This window comes from Quercus suber, unplaced genomic scaffold (assembly GCF_002906115.3).
Source record: "Quercus suber isolate HL8 unplaced genomic scaffold, Cork oak 2.0 scaffold_362, whole genome shotgun sequence".
Lineage (NCBI taxonomy): Eukaryota > Viridiplantae > Streptophyta > Magnoliopsida > Fagales > Fagaceae > Quercus > Quercus suber.
Genome location: NW_027069814.1, coordinates 605,239 through 626,205, shown reverse-complemented (window position 1 = coordinate 626,205; position 20,967 = coordinate 605,239). Strand labels below are relative to the sequence as shown.

Below are 20,967 nucleotides of genomic sequence, written 5' to 3'. Positions count from 1 at the left end.
CTCTCTCTCTCTCTCTCTCTCTCTCTCTCTCTCTCTCTCTCTCTCTCTCTCTCTCTCTCTCTCTCTCTCTCTCTCTCTCTCTCAAACGGACACTCCTCTCCACGTTCTCATTGGCACACATAGTTTCCATCCTTCTAAGTTTTTGCCTCTGTTAGTAACAATTCATGGAGGAGGAAGCTCTTGACTTTTAGCCAACCATCCCTTAGAGCATTCGCAGCAGTGAATCGAAAATTTTAGCTATTTAGCTACACAAAAAGTCACTTTATCTATTTTACCTACACATGTGCTGCAACAATGGATCTATTTTAACTTTCAACACAATAAAATAATATAAACGTCACAATAAAATAATATATCTCATACAATAAAATAATATATCCCACTACACACAAAAACATCTACAATAAAATAATATTTCATTCAACTATCAGCACACCATCGCAACAACCATCAATCCCATAAAAATCACTGCACAACCACAACCCCGCCGTGCCCATCAAAACCAGTGAAGAAAAAAAAAAGAAAGCAGAAAAATCAACATAGCCAAATCGGAAAACACAGCAAAAGTGAAACCCAGAAGAACCAACAGACCCAAAATCCCACTGTTGCAGATTCAGAGAACAGATTAATAAAAGGGGTAAATTCCTTTCTCATTGTACTTTTTTCTTTTCTTTTCTTTTCTTTTTTTTATAATCATTTTCTCGTTGTAGTAGAATAGGAGGAAACCACCGCCGTTGGTGTCCATGGCTTCAGCTTTTCAGGACCGGTGGTTTAGAGAGGAGATCAAGACATTTGGGTCTGGGTTTGAGAGTTAAAAAGATAAGAAATCACAACCATCGTTGGTGGTGGTGATTGTGGCCGTGAGAGAAGGAGGCACTACTTGAAGGTTTCATCCATGGGGGCCAGAGAGAGGGTTTGAGAATGTTCTAGCAGGAAGAAAGAAGAGATGGAGAGGGAGGGAGACACAGAGAAAGGAGAAAAGCAAGAAAGAATAAAAAATAGATAAAGTAGTGTGAATGTAAAATTTAAAAAAAAAAAATTTTTTTTTTTTTTTTTTTTTTTTTTTTTTGAGGAAAAAACAAAAGAAGTTTGATGGAAGAAATTTTTGTTTAGTACGTATAATATGATCATTGATGATTTTATCTGTTTACTTTTCAATTGTTAATATATAAAAAAAAATGGTATTCTTATACTGATGAAGTGTGTGATACATAGAAAAATCGTGAAAGATTTTAACAAAAAAGTGATGACCAATTTCTGGTGCTGAAAGGAAGTGTACTTAGTGATAGGTTAATGGGTTGGGAAAGCTAAGTGCAAATGCCAAAGTTCGGCAAGAAAGGAAGGTGCATGTTATAATAATTATACTTTCTCAAAAACTAATAAAATATGATAGAAACAATACTTTCGTTATTTATTAGCAGTCATAACAAAATCATTAAAAGCTTATAACCAATATAACAACACAGAGTTGTCACAATTGATAACATTATACAAGTTAAAATTATTCTAATTCTACTATTGACCTTTATAGCTTAACTACCTTAGTTAGTATTTAGAATATAAAGAAATTATTTAGTACTCTTGGAAGACCTCATCAACAATACCTAGTGATCTTCTCATCTAATAGTATTATGCCATATGATAATTTATTGACTAAGATCCTTGGCATCAACCTAGTTTAAAAAAAAAATAAATAAAAAAATTGGAAAAAAATAAAATAAAACCTTCCCCTTCACCGTCATCGTCCCTACCCTCTCACTCCACTACCACCACCATCATCCCCATCTTCAATGCCGGCAATGATAACATAATTTATAAATAGAAAAACAATAAAAGTATGTAACTAATAAAATTACAGCAAAATAGTCATTAATTAAATACATACCCTTCATTGTAAGGAAATCCAGACAAATTAGCTACTTCAATTAATGTTTTCCTCCACCTCTGAACCTTTTCTATGTCATCTTTGAATTTTTCTTCATGTTTAGCTAGTGCAATCCCAAACTCTCCATATTGTTTACGTATTTTTGATGGGTTCACTTTGTAAAAAATTGGTAGAACCAATTGGCCATTACTCCTACACTCAAAAATCTTGACAAGTTCATTCAAGCACCAAGTAGAAGATGCAAAATTTTTAAAAATTACAACAATTGAAATCATTGACGATTCAATGGCTTTAAGAAGTTCCATTGAAATTTCTTCTCCCCTCTGAAGGTCATTATCGATGAAGGTGTTAAAACCCTGGTCACACAAAGCCTTATATAAATTGCCTGTAAAATTTTTACGAGTATCTTCACCTTGAAAACTCAAGAAGACATCATAGTTCCATCGGTGGGTAGAAGAAGAAGAAGTGGCTCCTTCGTTAGTCAAGAAAGCCATTGATATGATCTGTTGACTGAAGATTGAGAAGATGTAAAAAGAAGAGCAGAAGGTAAGAAAGATCAAAGGTGTGACGAAATTAATGGGAATGATAAGAGATGAATGAAGGCTTGCAATTCTAGTGAAGGTTCACGGATGAGTTGAGGGCACTAAATTTAAAAGGTTTTGAGTATGTGTGTTTGATTGGGAAATTGATGAAAGAATGATGATTTACAACAAGTGTACTAGAATTGAATCTCAGAGAGAAAAAATTGAACTAGAAATATGGAATTGAAAGGGAAAAAGAGATGTAGTCCTCACTACAATATGAAATAAGAAAGGATGGCTAAATGAGGTTCCTTTTCACAATATATATATATATATATATATTCTATTCAAAAGTTAGTGAATCCTTTTTTTTTTTTTTTAATAATAATAATAATATAGTGGCTATAAAGTGTTAGTTGACTCATGACAATAGAGTGTCAGTTGACTCATGACTTAATGGTACGTGGTAGGGCTGTCCACGGGTTGGTTCAGGTCAAGTTTTTGCCCAACCCGAAACCAACCCGACGGAATCGGGTGGCAGAAAATCTTACCCGCTGCTGATCGCCGAAGTAGTCAGGTCGAGTGAATCAAACCTTCAGCGGGTGGTGGACAAGTTGATCGACGTCATAGATATAAGAAAACAACAAGAAAATGGTGAGTAAACCCAGATCCGGTGAAAATCTCGTTGGATTCTATAAGATTTCGCCAAATTCAGCGAAAATCTCATCGGATTCTATGAGATTTTGACAGATCCAGTCAAAATCTCACTGGATCTACAAGAAATATCGCTTGAATCTGGGTTTTTTTGTCAAGATCTAGAAAATTTTGGCTTGAAATCTAGGTTTCTTTGCCAGAATCTGGGAAATTTTCACCAAATTTGGGTTTTTTCACCAGAATCTAGGTATTTGTCAATTAGTTTGGGTTTTTTCGAGTTTTGGGGGAGGGAAACCGAAACCGACCCGCTAGAGTTGGTTTTTGGTGGTGAAGACCCACCACCGACTGCTAGTAGGGATGGCAATTTTTGCCCGACCCGCGGGTACCCGGCCCGGCCCGACCCTAATGGGCCGGGTTTTACCTGGTCCGATTAGGAATAGGGTCGGGTATGGGTTTAAAAAAAAAAAAACCCGAAGCGGGTCCGGGTCAGGTCTGGGTTTTATAAAAAAACCCGAGACCCACCTCGAAACCCGCCCCGTTTAAAAACCCGGTAGCTAAAATTACTAAAATACCCTCTATATATATGTATATATACACCTAAGTATCTAACCTTAATTCCTCTCCTCATTTCTTCACTCAGCCTCCCTGCCTCAATCAGTCAATCCGAAGTCCCTCTCCCTCATTTCAGCCTCACTCCCACCCTCCCTCACGCCTCCCTCCCTCAGTCCGACCCTCCCTCTCCCTCATTTCAGGCTTTCAGCTCAATCCCACACTTACTAAGTAGAAAGATTACCACTAGTTCTACACAGACAGAAGAATATCTTGTTGGACCTTGCGAAGAGGACCCTCTCACTGTTGACTCTTCACGGTATTCAGCTTCAGCCTTCAGGTATTCAGCTTAGTGTATTCGGTAGTGCTAAGTTTTGTTTCCAAGCTTCAGGTATTCGGTAGTGTATTCGGTAGTGCTAAGAATATCTAGTTTTGTTTCCAAGCTTTTTTGATAGTCATTTTTCTTTTCCATTTTTGTTTAGTGTATTCGGTAGTGCTAAGTTTATTTATTTTTCATGTCCTTGTTTGTTTCCATGGGTTATCCCTTAACATTGCATAGCTGTGGTTGCATTTTGACAGGGGGCAACACTGGAAGTTAGTGTATTGATTATACTGGAAGTTAGTGTATTGTCCTCAAAGGTCAGTACTTTGGATTATATATGTTTGATTCTATGCATTTATGTAAATGGGTTTGTTTTATCTTGTCCCTGCTTGAGCTCTATGCCTCTATCTTGATATTAAGGTTTTCCAGCTTCAGATCTTAGGACTCTTAGAAAAGTTGCTTCTTTTTTGTTACTAAATTTCCTCTTTCACTTCTTTTGTTCTTTTTATATCTGGATTATTCTCAACATTAACTTAATTTCAATTTTAGCTTAACTCTGTTCTTTACTTTACTTTTATTTTTATTTTTATTTTTATGTTTTAAACTTTTCATTTGTTTTTTGGGATTGGTTACAAATTTTAGTTGAGAATAAGGTTGTTTTTTTTTTTTTTTTTTTTTTTAATAAATAATAATAATAAAAATTGGGTCAATGGCAGGAAAATGAAATCCCATAGGACATTGTTGATGAAAAACAACAAGAACAACAATAATTATAGTAACAGTAATTTACCTGCAAAGCAAAGTGACTAAAATTTCACAGTCACACAAAGTCACAACCTCCTTCTCTCTATATAATATTGTACACAAACCATTAATTAACAGTAAATTGTAGTTAGCAAACTATATACGCACTTTGCATACATATACTTTGAGCACTTTTGGGTTATTTTTTTCCTTTTCTTTCTCTCATTATTTTTTGATGTCATTTTTTGAGTCTGTAGAGCTGGTTCTTCTCTTGTTGGACGACAGGCTGCAGCCATTAAAGCACATTGGAGATGCCTATGACAAGTGATCAAGTGGTCATTGGTGAGTGCAGCTTGCATAAAGGAATGAACCACTGTTGGACCAACGAACCTGAAACCCCTCCTCACCATGTCTTTGCTAATGCTCTCTGATTTTGATGTCTTTACTGGTATCTTGTGCCCCATTTTGTATTGGGTGGAGATCGGCTTGTGATTGACAAATCCCCAAATATATTTGTCAAATGATCCAAACTCCCTCTGAATCTGTAATACCAGAATTTGCAAGACAACAACAAACATTTAGAATCTAACAAAGTGTAATACTCTAATATACTACCAAAATCAGAAATTAGTGTTCAAAACGTGTAGATTTATTGATTTATGATTAGTAGCCTTAGCCTATGATTTGGACTGATATGGCATTTGGGCCACGTTAATTATTTAGGCTTGAATAATGAATATGCATGCTTAATGTAGGCAAAATCTGGGCTTAAATCTAGGCAAAAATTGGGCTTGAATCTGGGCAAAATTTGAGCTTAAATCTGGGCTTGAATTAAAATTTGGGCTTAAAATTTTTTTTTTTTTTTTCCGGTTGGGCCACAAATTGGACCCAATTCATAAACGGGGCCCGCGGGTCCCGCGGGACCCGGCTGGGGCGGGTCCGGGCCCCGGGAAAAAACCCGGTATCCTAAACGGGCCGGGTCCGGGCTATGGGTCTTGCCCCGCGGGTTGGGTCTGGGTATGGAAAAACCCGGCCCGAACCCGACCCGTTGCCATTCCTAACTGCTAGAGTAGTCGGGTCGGATTCAGTCAATTTCTTTGGGTGGGTCGAGTCTTTGGATGGGTTTGGATAGCCCTAATACGTGGTTGGAATTTTCCTCATTGCAATTTTCCACTGAGGGTGTCCTACACGTTATGCAATTTTCCCTACACGTTATGCAATTTAACACCGAGGGTGTCCTACATGTTCTGCTATTTTCCCTACACGTTATGCAATTTTCCACTGAGGGTGTCCTATACGTTTTGCAACTTTCCCTACACGTTATGCAATTTTCCACAAAGAGAGAAAGTAGGAATCTTTTTTTTTTTTTGACAATGCGCATCATGTGTAAACATCTTTATCACTGTAACTTCTTAGTCCTATCCTTGAGCTTTGAGAAAAAAGAAGAGGTGAATACTCTCTCTCACAATTTTTTTTCTTTCTTTTGCTGAATTTTTTATTGTTTCTTAGTATATAAGCATATCTTACACTTTTTTTTTTTTGTTGAGAATCAAGCATATCTTACACTTAAACTTCCTGTGCGTACATAAATATTAATAAATCTCGAGTCTTCTGTTTTGTTTATCAAAGATTCAAAGGTACGGAATCCTACGCGTTACTTTCCAACTACACGTGTAGGTTGAAAAACGTTAATAAAGGTTTGTAAAATATGGACATATACAAAAGTTAAACAAAATGAACACAAATCTGTTGCTGTCAAAGACTGAAAGTGAGAAACTACACATATTAAAGATTAAAATAATCTTAAATGAAACGTAATGCTCTCAAAATCAAACACAAAGAATCAGCTTTAACTTTTATTATTATTTTAAAACAGTGTTACAACAAACAATATTTTCACAGTAATTTTATAACAAAACTTAAATAGTAAATTATTACTGATTTTCATTTAGAGTTCATAACTTATATCACTTTTTTACTTACCATTAGCAGTTTCACACCTAGTTTCTATTATCAAATTATTGTGAAAATTATTTTTTATTTTATTAAGGAAAAATGCTAATGCAACAAATTACTTTATAAAATTTTTTCAAACTTCTGGTGTGATAAGTGGTTATTAGTAAGTAAAAATATGATATTAGTGACAAACCAAGATGAGAACTCTTAAGAATTTATCACAATCTCACATCAAAAATTTGTAAAAATTTTGTAAAATTATTTGTGCTTTTAGCATTACTCTTTATTAAATTGTGAAACTCACAAAAAGTTAAACGCAAAAGCTACCACAACCTATTGCCGTGCTTCATTCTAGGGACGGATTTAGGATTTCAAGTTAAGAGAGGGTCGGGGGGGTCGGAGTATAAACAAAAAAAAAAAAATCCAAATAAGCATCCATATAGTTAGTGACGACTCTAGAGATTTTTTTAGGGTGGTCATTAAGAAACTTAAGTTATGTGAATAAAATCGTAGTAATGACGTAACTTGGAACTTGTCTTGGGGGGGATGAGATTTGTATATACAGTATATTCATAATCTATATCTATATATATCTAAAAGCTGAAGCGTAGCATTTAATGTTGCTACGCTCCTGTTGAGCCACATCAGCGACCACGTCATTATTTCCATTAATAAAAAAAATATTTTGTTTTCATTATTTTTCTATTAGTGTTTTATAAATTCCCACTTCAGCTTCCATAACACCCATGACTCTTTATCTCCATTGTTTTCAACTTCCCATATAATTTCTTAAATGCCTGAGACTCTCTATTTCCCTCTTTCTTACCTCTTCCTCTCCTCATTGAACTCAACCGGTTCATACCTATTCTGTTGCCACTGTCCCTATAAAATTCTGCACAAATTAGTCTTGTAGGGAGCTCTGCAGTTAAAGCTCTCGAAAGGATAGAACTGCTATGCCTCAGGTAGTCCAAGATGGTTTAAATGATCGGCTTCACAAGTTCATGTCCTCATTGGAGAATCCAAATGCAATCAGTTACTCTTCACATCTACATATGGATAGCAGTGAATCACAAGGGACTGTAAGCAATTAGTTTTGACCAACCCCTTTCAAATGAATATGTATCCTTCATATTACTCATTACTTTAGGCTTTTGCTCACATGAATATGTATCCTTCATTAATCATTACTTTAGGCTTTTGTTGCTGTAACAAGCTAGATGATATTGTCGGTGTGACATCCGGTCACTTGTCCTCTCGTGCTGATACAGGAGTTCTACTCCAACATGCACGGAATTGATCTTTCAGTACCTCATTTTATCACTCGCGTTCGAGGTATGCGCATTCCTGACACACCGCAACTTGTTGCGGATGTGCTTAGGGTTCCTAGGATAGAGTTTCCAGATTACCCATCTTGTGAGCGTCTGAGGACTGTGTCCAAAGATGAGCTCATATCTGCTTTTTGTGAGCGCCCTGCTGATTGGGGTAAGCATCAGTTCACATCATGTAGGCATTTTGCTAAAGGTCCTAGATTCATTAACATGGTGATGACTTTTGTTCTCCATCCTTTGTCTCACTATAACTCTATCACAGAGCGTCGTGCTCGATTTTTGCTTTCTCTTCTTGAGCATTTGACCATAGACTTCCCTTCTCACTTCATTCGGTCTATCATAGATGTTTATCTTGATTCGGCGTCCCATGATAAGCTCATCTTTCCTTCTGCTATCATGCGGATTCTACGCCATTTTTCTGTTCCTTTCCTGTGTCCGACCACTTCACACACATATCTGCCATAGATGCCGCTACCGTAAAACGTAGTGAGGTGCAGTTCAGGTCGAGACAGCCTGGTGCCACTCCTCCCTCCCGTTCAGCACCATCCAGATCAGCTCTATCTACATCTGCTCCTTCTTCCTCTTCGAGCGATGTATCCCTTCGTGATATCATGGCGCAGCTGCAGCGCATGGACACTCGTCTTGATACACTCTCTGCTGAGTTGTATCAAGTGAATGTTCGTGTGGGTCGTATTGCACGACGGCAGGCGATCATGGGTGGATTTGCTCCAGAGGCTACTCCTTCACCACCTACTCCAGCAGTGTCAGATTCTAAGGATGATGAGGATGATGAGGATGATAATGATGATGATGGGGATGCTAGCTCTGCCGATGAGATGTCTACATGACACTCTACCCTTTGTCACTCGTGACAAAAGGGGGAGTAGTTTTGGGCTATGAGAGTAGTCATCTTAGGGGGAGAGTTAGTATAGGATATTTTTGATAGGGGGAGTGTTCATTTTTTTTTTAGGGATGTAGTGAGGCTATATGTATTTTTCTTTTCTTATCTCTTAGATACATTGGTCTTGTATATGAGGTCCTTTGACCATTCTTACATACATTGTACTTATCTTATCTCTTATATATGTTGATGTATGTTTTTTTTCACCTCTCTCTTCATGTGTTGTTTCTTTTCTATCTTTATACACATGTTCTTTATACTTGTATGCAATCTATTTATTTCTGTTTCACACAAGATGCCTTGATGAGTTTTGTTTAAAGTGTTTCAGAAATACAGGTTGTCAAAGTCTACTTATCATAAGCTCTCTTCTTGCAAAGTTTTTCAAGAGTTTGTGTTAGGATAGATTTTATTGTATTCAACAAGTGAATATGAGTTGAGTGATTTATGACTTCTCTCATATGCTCATTTGTTTGTTGTGGTTTTGTCACGGATTGCCAAAGGGGGAGATTGTTAGGACATATATGTTTTAACTTGTTTAAGAACATATGTCACTTAGTTATGTAAATTGGCTAATCCTTTGACAAAACGCACTCTGCTTGTAATTGGGTAGTTCTAGGTGTTTTTAATACTTCAAGAAACAATGTTTCAAGGTCAAGTGTTGAAGTCATCAAGTCTGTCCAAGAAAAAGCAAGCTGAAGTGCAAAGTTTTTAAAGCTCGACACCTCTCGATAGCTACCTCGACACCTGCTATCTGTCGAGAATTAAAAAGTCAGAATTCCAATCTGATTTTCTTGGGATCCGTGAATATGTTTTTGGGCTTTCTTTTCTTCTAACCCTAAACATATAAAAGGATTATTTTAAGAGCCGTTTTGGTAGACACAAGTTGTATTATCATTGAGCAATCTCTGTTTATGCAAATTGTGCTCAACAGACAAGGTTCTTGACCTAGTTCATCTTCCATCAAGAAGTTGCTGTGTATTTGCACCATAGGGTTTTGTAACCAAGCATCTTCCTGCTATTCATCACGTGGATGAACTGAAGAACTTTGCAGCCAACCATTCTTCCTCAAGTTGGTGTTCTGAAGTCGCGTACTTGGATCCGCGCATTGGTTAGTCACGTACTTGGGAGCCGTGCATCAAAGGTGGAGACTGTCACTACAGATCAAGTCCAATTGGGTATTGGGGTAAGGGTTCAACTGTAGGTTGGTAAGGTACTTGGGATTCCTTTCTTGTAACCGCTTGATTTGATAATAGTGGAGTTTCAGGAGTGGTGACCTGAAAATCACTCGGTGGGGTTTTTGCCGTTAGGGTTTTCCCCATTCGTAAACAAATCACCGTGTCATTTAATTTTTCCGCTGCATATTTAGTATTTGGTGATTTGTTTGTGCTTCCACGTATTTGCATGTTAAATTGATTAATTAATAACTTGGCTAATTAATTAATTAATTAGGGTTAATCACAAGGGGTCATTCAGATTGTGACCTAAAAACAGCAGCAAAGATCAAAAGTTCAATGGATGGGTCTTGGAGATCGTAATACAAAATACTTCCATTCAAAGGCTTCAGGGAGGAAAAAGAAAATATCCAGACTCTTGGATGATTCGGGGGTCTAGAGAGAATCTACTTTGGGCGTGGCTGAAGTTGCTGTGTCTTATTTTGAGAAGTTGTATACAACATCTCATCCAAATAGAATTCTGGAAGTTATTGACACTATGGAACCTAAGGTGTCTGTCGAAATGAATCAGAATCTCATTGAGTAATTCACTAAGAAAGAAGTTGAAGCAGCCTTAAAGCAGATGCACCCAACCAAATCCCCTGGCCCAGATGGTATGTCTGCTGGGTTTTATCAAAAATTTTGGGATATTGTGGGTAGTGATGTTGTGAATATGGTTCTTAATGTTTTAAATTCTGATATGTCCATGGCTGATATTAATAAAACTTATATTACTCTTGTTCCTAAAATTAACAATCCCTCTAAAATGACGGACTTTAGGCCTATTAGCCTTAGCAATGTTATTTATAAATTTATTGCTAAGGTTTTGGCTAACCGTTTCAAGTTGATCCTTCCCAAATAATAACTGAAAATCAGAGTGCTTTTATTACTGGGAGGCTTATAACAGATAATGTTCTTGTTGCTTTCGAAATGATGCATTATTTAGAACACAAGAAAGAGGGTAAGGATAGCTATATGGCAATAAAATTGGACATGAGTAAGGCTTATGATAGGGTGGAATGGGGCTTCATTGAGCAAGTTATGAGAAAATTAGGTTTCCATGAAAGGTGGATTGGTTTGATAATGAGATGTATAACAACTGTCTCCTATTCTGTACTTATAAATGGGGTTGCTCATGGTAATATTATGCCTTCAAGAGGTCTCCGTCAAGGAGATCCTCTTTCATCTTATCTGTTTCTTTTATGTGTAGATGGCTTCTCTTCGCTCATTAACAAGGCTATTAGAAGTCAAGCTATGAATGGGCTTTCAATCTGCAGGGGCAGCCCCATGATATCACATCTCTTTTTCGCGGATAACAGCTTGCTTTTCTGTAAGGTCAGCAGCCAGGAATGCCAACATCTAATTGATATTCTCCGGCTGTATGAGGCTGCTTCGGGACAAAAAGTCAACACAGACAAATCTTCGGTTTTCTTTAGTGCTAATACTCCCGAGGAGCTGAAAATTGAGACATTGGATATTCTTGGGCCAATGCAAGATTCTCGGCATAGTAAGTATCTTGGTCTTCCCTCCATCATCGGGAAATCAAAGATGGACGTATTTGTAGAGATCAAAGATAGCGTTGCAAGGAAACTGTCTGGGTGGAAGGAAAAAATTCTTTCCATTGGTGGTAGGGAGATCCTAATCAAGGCGGTGGCCTAAGCCATTCCTACGTACACAATGAGCTGTTTTCAGCTTCCTAAAGGGCTGTGTGATGAGATTGAAGCATGATGAGGAAGTTTTGGTGGGGCCAGCGGGGTCAAGAGTCTAAGATTGCTTGGGTGAGCTAGAGGAAGTTATGTTTTTCTAAGCTTAAAGGTGGGATGGGCTTCAGAAATCTCCAAGCGTTCAATCTTGCCATGCTTGCAAAGCAAGGTTGGAGGCTCCTTGAGAATCCAAACTCATTAGTAGCTCGAATATATAGAGCTAAATACTATCCCCATGGTGATGTTTTTAATGCTAGTTTGGGGTCTAGCCCATCTTTTACTTGGAGAAGCATAAGGCAGGGGCTTGAAGTTGTGAAGAGAGGAACGCGTTGGAGAGTTGGTAACGGAAGATTGATTCATATTTGGGAAGACAAATGGCTGCCCACTCCTACGACGTATAAGGTTGTTTCTCCTCCTCCCAAAATTTTGTAAATTTCCCATGGTCTCAACTCTTATTGATTATGATTCTAGAAGATGGAAAGTAGATCTTATGAAGTCTCTTTTCTGCTTTATGCAAAAAACCTTATCTTTTTCCCTCTAAATTAAGGTGAGTTATGGAACCCTAACATAGGTAATCTCAGATAGGTAAAATGTTAAGTTTTGAACTACGGGTATGCAAGGTGAAAACAGACATAACTAGATGAGTTTACTGTAATTTGCCCAAAACTATTTGTTGACTAGAAAAGACAGTACCACCTTGTTACTAGCAAGTTAGTCCTCTATTTAATTTCACACACAATATAGTTAATATATATATATATATATATATTTTTTTTTTAATTAGNTGATCATGATAATATTAGTTGGTGTTGAAATTTCTATTAAGAAAAATAGGACTTATGAATTAATTAATGAATTAGCTTTTTTTTTTTTTTTAAAGGATGGATTATCCAAGTATAGTCTCTTTTCAAAATGGTGTTTTTTTCTTGGTTTACTTAAAAAGTCTCTTGTATTCTAAATGTCCTCAGAAAGTTACCTTCTAACTTTAAATGTCAAATTGCTACTGCTTGATCATCCCTAATTAGCTTGCCAATCTTTGTGATATTTTGTGAACTATTCATGTCGAACATGGTTGATTCTCCCACTGGGCCACTTAGTTAATTGGCTAAGGCTCCAAGTGGATGGTCCCATGATTTTGCATTAGCTAGATATGTGCATGTATGCATGGTAATTGCTTTGACTTGTAGAAATTAAGACTCAAATACATATAAAATGCATTTTAATTTCAAATATGCCAATACAAAAAAAATATATTCATAGGAGGGATAAGGAAAAAAAAAAAGGAAAAAATATATATATTTTTTTTTTAATTAGTGGTATAATTCTATTAGTAGGAATCATGGGCTGAAGTCCACATCTTTTGTGATACCGTGCTTGTGATTTGAACTCTACATCTCATTCTTACTATTTACCTATAAAAAGATAATAACAGGAATTACTCTAGAATTATGGATATTTGATCTGATTGAGACCATGGTAGGCAACATGAATTGGAATGCTTTCATGAAGTCAACTCATATGCACAAGTGCAGCTTCATAAGATCATATCCAGAGCACTTATTAGTGAATGCATTTAAAACTTCTATTGAAAATAGGATTCTACATTTGCTATTCCAGTTGCACTCATTAATGAAAAAATATTTACAAATAGATGAAACACGAGAAATTATTGTATACTCCCGGAGTACCATAAATGCGTACTCCCTCCTCTCACATGAATGGTAGGTCCCACTAATTAAATTTATAATAAGACCCACCATTCATGTGAGAGGAGAGAGTACGCATTTATGGTACTCCGAAATTATCTAATAATTTTCCATGAAACACAATCTATAAAAGAAAGTTGTAATTTACAAGCAAAACTAAGGTTATTAAAATCGATCCTAAGCAAGATCTACAAAAGGTCCTTATAGACACTACAAGAAACTTTGTTGTAGTGAGACTAGATAGTAGAATCGAATCAAGGATCATAGGATTTTACTTTATGTGAAAAATAATGTAAAAAATACCATTAATAATAATTTATTTTAAATAATCATTATGTTGGTCAAAGGAAATGGAACATAAAGGATCGCATTCATTAATGAAAAATTCAATTAGCCCCCAAATTTCTAAATGAAAAAGTTTAGACACCGAGGTCAAGGATCACACATAAGAAAAATGTTTATAAACAAGCATAGCTATGCTTTGATACTAAATGAAAAATTCAGTTTAGACCCCAAATTCTTTAGGTAGTAGATTAATTGAATTAATTTATAATTATTCCAAACAAATAGCACAAAATTTTTTTTCTACCTCTGGAAATATCATCTTAAAAGCATCAAGCAATATAAACAATAAAACCTCACACGAAAGTGAAGTGGAAAACCAATAATAAAAATTTTCAATAACTTGTGCATTGCACGGGTTTATCTCTTTGAGTAGCTTTTGTTACAAAATATGTGAGTTTAAGCTTTATAAAACACGTTCTTATTGTCCATAAAGCTGCCACTAAGAAACATTACATACCTGAAACACTTGGAATAGAAAGCAACATCTGTATAATTACTAAAGGATAGCACTTATTCTTGCTACAATGTAAGGACAATTGAGAACCAACATATGTGATAATAATTATGTTGCAAATATGCAATTTAATTTGTATGATGAGTCTACATAATGTAAACAACTTGTGCTTGCCTTTCAGGCCTTTCTATAGAGGAATCTTCTACGAAGTGTGTAAACCAACATTATATTTACAGATACAATTTAAAACAATTGTAAAATGTGTTTTCTACAGGTTTGCTACTAATATAGTTAGGATTTGGTACATCTGTAAGTTGCAACAATACATTTTATTGTATTGATATGGTATGGGAAGATAAACTTTTGGTTCCAAATGGCTGGCCATTGTGGATCATGTAATTTGGATAAGAGGGATGATATCAAGAGAGTATGTCACCTAAATAATTAAAAAAATTCTTAAACTACAGCTACTATTAAAAATAGATAGACATAATCCGATACCCACAAACTATAAATTTTCAATAAACTACAAATTTTCAATTTTGCTTAAAAACCATTCACTATTTGAATGAAAAAAATTAGCAGTAATCATATTCTTGATAGAGTGGTTTAATATTAACAAAAAAAAAAATGTTGGAATGTCATAACTCATAGGCAGACAGTGATTATACAGTAACAAGTGAAAACCACTCCTAGACATAGGTGCATCTCAAATTCTTTACTTTATCTGAGGCACATACCTGTTTGGTTTAAAAGAAAAAAACCAACCAAAATTTTGTCCTTTGATTGGCAAGGTACACAACAAACAGCCATCACAGAGCAAGGGAGTTCAAAAAAAAAAAAATCAATTACAAAGAATTTGAAAAAAAAGAAAAAAAGAAAAAAGACTTGTATGACATCCAATCAAAACATAAATTTAGTTAAAATTACTCTTTGTATATATTAACAAACAACTGAAGTGTTATTATAGGGATGCAATCAATTCTTGAAAAGTAGGAAGAGAGGAGTTTAAGACATCCAATCTAAGCCCAAAGGCAAGCAAATTGTGGCAAACGTCTAATTGCCAACACAGAGCAAGGGAGTTCAAACAAACACTATCACTAAGAATTAAGAACATTTTATCCAAAAAAAGAGTCAAGCAAACACAAAATAAAAAAGCTCTATACAAAACAATAGTTCTTGAACCTTCCTCTAGCAACCACACAGGTCTTGACTCACAATTTGATGGAGTGCACAATACCTTCTTCTGAGCTTATTAGACCTCCATGAATGTCCTATTTCTCTGCAATAAAGATGAAAAATTCCAAAACCCCAAGCTAATCTGCAAATCACATCATTCAAACTTCTTCTCCTCCAGTATTTGATATCCATTCCACAAGCATTAAGTTATGTTAAAAAATCATAAATAAATAAAATTTCCACTCTGCATCATACCAATGCTTTTATGCCTACCGCAAAACAAAATAATACCAAAGGAAATAATATGTTATTAATCTCACTTGCATCACACTTAAGAAAATCACAGGATTATCACTAATGAATTCACTTCTATAGCTCAGTTGCTCCATCAAGTAACACAAGGCTTTCAATGAAAGTAGTAGTTATAGTTGAACCATATTGAATTTGAATATCAAGATTCTTCTCATGTAAAGTTTTTGGTTCAAGGAAAACAATCCTGAGGAAAAATTGAATTTGAGGAAAAATAAATTGTTGTAGTGTCATAGGTGTACCTCATAAAAGATAAAGACCATTCCTAGAAGCAACCAATGCGAAAGCAGAGATTGGACAATCAAGGAGATGGCTTATTACTCCTCTCAACTTTTACACTAAGGACAATAGATGCATTGAAAAAATTTATGATTTTAGAGAAATTTGATTAAGAATTTGAAATCAATGAAAAACTTTTATTTGAGAACCGGAATGTCTATCAATTTCAACTTTCAAAGTGGAAATAAACTACAGAGAGTTTGAAAAAGAAAAAAAGACTTGAATGACATCCAATCAAAACATAAATTTAGTTCAAAATTACTCTTTGTATATATTACAAACAACTGAAGTGTTATTATAGGGATGCAATCAATTCTTGAAAAGTAGGAAGAAAGATGGGTTTATGACATCCAATCAATTCTTCAAACTCAGTATCAACAAGGCGTAGAGACTCAAAGATCAGGAGATATATCTAAAGCTACAGAAGTCAAAAGTCAGCTGAAACCTCTAACAGCAGAATCTGAAGCCCCAGTAACTTTAAGTGTTGACACCAAAACTGAGGATGGAAATTCAGTGCGTGTAAAGGAGCAAAGTCACCCACATATAACTGAATTGTGGCACCATTGGATGATCTAGCCATGTTGTATGCACCCAATGACCTTGCACCTATAACCTATTCCAGTTAGTAAAGCTTCCCTCTGGGATTAAGTTTTGATGTAGAACCCAAAATGCATATGTTGGAGCAGAGTCCAAAGACATAGAAAGAGATCTAATAATCTTCTTTCCCTTTTTTTTTTTAAAAAAGAATTGAAGAGAACTAAAAAGCTAATTTTATGTTTTCTTTTGGTCCTACCCCCCCCACAAATAAAAACAAATAAGAAGAAATCAAACAGTAATGAATGAACTACTTTGCTGAGGTTTGCACTATGATATGCTAAACTCCTCGCGTATTATTGTGAACATCTGATATAAATTTTCCTTGGGACCGAAACAAACTTCAAAGCCCCCCCAAAATAAAATTTGATGCTACCATCCTATATTCCTATGATATTGATCTTGCTTAGATATCTGCTTGAAAAGTAGGATGAAATATGGGTTTATTTAAATTTTCCCTGTAAAGTCTTTAAGCTATGGTGAGGAATGAGTTTTGAAATTTTGATGGAGAATGTTACTGTATGCCTTGGTGCAATCAATATAAAACGAATCCACGTAATGACGTATATGCATGTCTAGGTGGTTGACTGAGAAACACAATGTATTGGCAGCTAAACGCACTGATTCATTCTCATTACCATTGGCAATGAACATGTGATTTAGCCATCTCAATTTAAATAGTGAAGGTGTTAACAATCCATGATCACAAATCCATTTCAGTCACTACATGTCATCTCAATTTTTCTCTCAACGCAACAAACTAAAATTGCATAGCAGATGCACTGCAGCCACTAGCAAGATATATATCATTTTGATCAAGGAACCAAGCACAAGACCTTTGCTGGGCCTATACTCACCACATAAGAACTTCCACATCCCAATTCAACATTCTCATCATAGGGCTTCTTTTCCTCCCCCTTCTCTACTCCATTTTTATTTTTATTTTTTAGATTTAAGTAAGATCTCTATTCTTATAGTTTGCAACACCATCAGATAGGCACACAAAAAGTCAGAATTAAATTTTGTGTTATTTCGTGAAATCGTCACAAGCATAAAGGGTTGATATACATCTGAATTAAATTCACTCACATCATATCAGTAAATTTATGCCTACAGCAAAACAGAATGATACCAAAGGAAACAACATGATAATGGTCTTAATCGAATCACAGTTAAATAATAAAATGCAATGATTATCACTAATGATTCCACTTCTTATCCGGATAGCTTGATTCCTCCATCAAGCAACACAAGGCTTTCCCTCAACGTGGTAACTATATGTGTAACATATCGTAGGATACCAAGATCCTTGTCATGTAAAGTTTCAGGGTCATTTGAAAGAATCAGACTCATTGCAATAATGTATTTTAATTTCATCATTACTGGATTCTTCCTTGACTTTGCTCATGCAATTTATCTCCATCAGGCATTATCGACATTAAATGACAAAATCATATTTTGATCAAGGAATCCTTCCCTTTCACATTCAGCCAGCCAATGCAAAGCCCCACTAACAAATTGAGCAGATGAAAACAAGTCGATATCAGAGACCACAACATTGGATCTCAGTGAGATTTAAACCTATTTCCATGAGTTCGAGCTTAACGTGTAAACCTCAGCCACAACCGGAGTACTCCAAAGCTTTACAACCTTGTAGTCATTTGTCTTAGATTGATAAGCAAATCCGGTAGAAACCCAAACTTCTTGGTCGCTAGAAAAACAGTTGCTTAAAAACGAATCAGGCAACCTCTTAAATTTTCTAATATCATCAGTATGGGAACGATGACGAGAATCCCTTGTTTGGAACATGTTTTCGGCGGAACAGAGATTTCAGTTTTGGGCGTAAAGTGTAAGGTAAAGACTCTTTTAACTAATCTGTTGGGTTGGGTTGGTTGGGCTTGGGCAATTGGGCTTATTTGTGTGGTTAATTGATAAGCTGATTGATGGGTTGGTTCGTTTGATTTTGTTTTAATGGTATCATTGTGCAACTTTGTAGGTTTTGTGTCCTGAGGCATCTAGGTGTCCAGCACTTAGATAGTGTTATTGACCCATAAGAGCATTCTCATCAGCTGTTCTATAAAAAATGTCATTTTGACAGACTAAACACTTACTTTATCATTTTAACACATCATTTTACAACATATCATTTATCAGATGTTCTATTCTTCAATTTTATACATTAAAATAATATTTCCAACACATTAAAATAATATATCATCATCTTCAACAAATCAACAACAAACAACGGCACACCCAGCACTGCCACCAATAACCACTGCCGCAGCACCCACCAGAAAAAACAAAAAAAGAAAACCACCAAAATCAACCCACAACCACCGCACCCACCAACATCAGCCCATCACAACCACCAAAATCAACCCATAACCGCCGCACCCACCAACATCAGCCCATCACAACCCATGAAAATCAACCCACAGAGAGAGAGAGAGAGAGAGAGAGAGAGAGAGAGAGAGAGAGAGAGAGAGATTGGTGAGGTGTGGATAGAGAGAGATCTACGGATCAGTGAGAGCAAACCAACGTTTTCACCCGATCTCGGCCTCGTCGGTATGAATCGGGTTAGATCTCGGTCTCTGTATGAAAGTTGCAGTGTGGTGGTAATGGCTATTGCAGACGGAGAGAGGAAAAGAGTGAGAAAAAAAAATGAAAGTGAGAAGGGAATAGGAGCAACGGAGAGCTGTTGCAGACGGAGAAAGGAAGAGAGTGAGAAAAAAAAATGAAAGTGAGAAGGGAATAGGAGCAACGGAGAGATGGAGACCAGAGAGGAGAGAGAAAAGTGATTCAGTGAATAAAATAAGCAAAAAAAATTATAGCATTCATGTCCGTACCGTCTCATATTTGAGACGGTACTGTAGCGGTGTGCCAAATTTTTTGGCATTTGACACACCTCATGGGGGTCAGTTTTTGGTATTTGGTGTGCCAAATGCCAAACATTTGGCACACCTCATGAGGGTCAGTTTTTGGTATTTGGTGTGCCAAATGCCAAATATTTGGCATTTGGCACACCTGATGGGAATGCTCTAAGGCTAATGATTGAATCCCAACACTTAATGTTAAATTGTTAATATTAAAACATATAAATTAAAATGTAACATGGAGGACATAATGGGTGGGTGGTAAGCTCATAAGTTGGTGTGCATATCATGTGTTATGTATAAATCTTGAATGTTCTCCGTGGATATAAATTTCCATGAAATGGAAGACTAGGCTAATATACATATGATTTTTTTTTTCTTTGTTCTATGAGCTAATCTTTACATTCAAATCATACTTTTGATCCAAAAAATTTCTAAATAAATCATCCTCAAGAATAGTAGCTCCATCCAAAAAACTATCAAATTAACTGCCACTAGTGTGCCCAATTTGTTTCATTGCCCAAGATTTGGTTAATTTGTGTTAAGAAAACTATGGATTGTCTATATTATTACACAATTATTTTGAATATTGTGCATTTTCCAGATCCCTATAATTAGTGCCCTAGAGAAAATTAATCCAAACATTAATGTATCTTATGAGTCATCATTTGAATTAACACCATCACTTGTCCTGGTGTCATTTTCTCCATTGCACAATGATTTTGCACATGCTCCTTAGTCCCTACAATGTCTCATCTTCATAGCATCTACACAAGTTCTACATACATAAAAGAAAATTGGGCCTTAGATGGATTTGAGTCTAGAATGACACTAGAGTTGATAGGTGTTGGGTTCATTAACCATGCTCATGCCCACTCAACATATAATTTAGGTCCCATAACCAAATACTTTAGGTTAGGGCCGTCAGGCCCAACAATTTCAATGAAGAGAAATTGAGATATGAAAATAAATGTGTACTTTGTGGAGAAAGTCTATGAATGCACCTAAGTCCTAACCACATGCCTAAAATCACAACATAATTAAGTGTCACGTTATGATTGGTGCATCCAATTTTTTTTTTTCATTAAGTTCACGTGTGGATCCCATGTGTTTTTTGTTCAACCTAATACAAGAGAGGAGATTAAATATGTAGTGTAGGGTATGTAGGCCTCATAGTAGACTAATTAGAGAGGCAAATATCATTGATTAAGGCTAAAATCAAGGATACAATGATGGTCCTTGATTTTAGATTACTCAAAGGTGAATATGTATGGAAAATATATTATACACTAACATCCCTCGTCAAACAAGTGGCATTGAATAGGTTATTTGGAAATTGAATAGGTTATTTGGAATTTGAAAAGAAGATCTCAATATATTATACACCAATTGACCCATTAAATAGAAAATGCCACAACAGAACATAGGTGTTGGTAGTGTCTCAAATAACGCTT

At 35.9% G+C, this 20,967-nt stretch overlaps 1 long non-coding RNA gene across 1 annotated transcript; it reads left to right on the top strand.

Moving 5' to 3' along the window:
- Positions 1–7,310: 7,310 nt before the first annotated feature.
- On the top strand, positions 7,311–12,622 carry LOC136061902 (uncharacterized). Its single transcript, XR_010623748.1, has 2 exons — positions 7,311–7,860; positions 12,559–12,622. It is a non-coding gene; the product is annotated as an uncharacterized LOC136061902 (long non-coding RNA).
- The last annotated feature ends 8,345 nt before the right edge of the window (positions 12,623–20,967 follow it).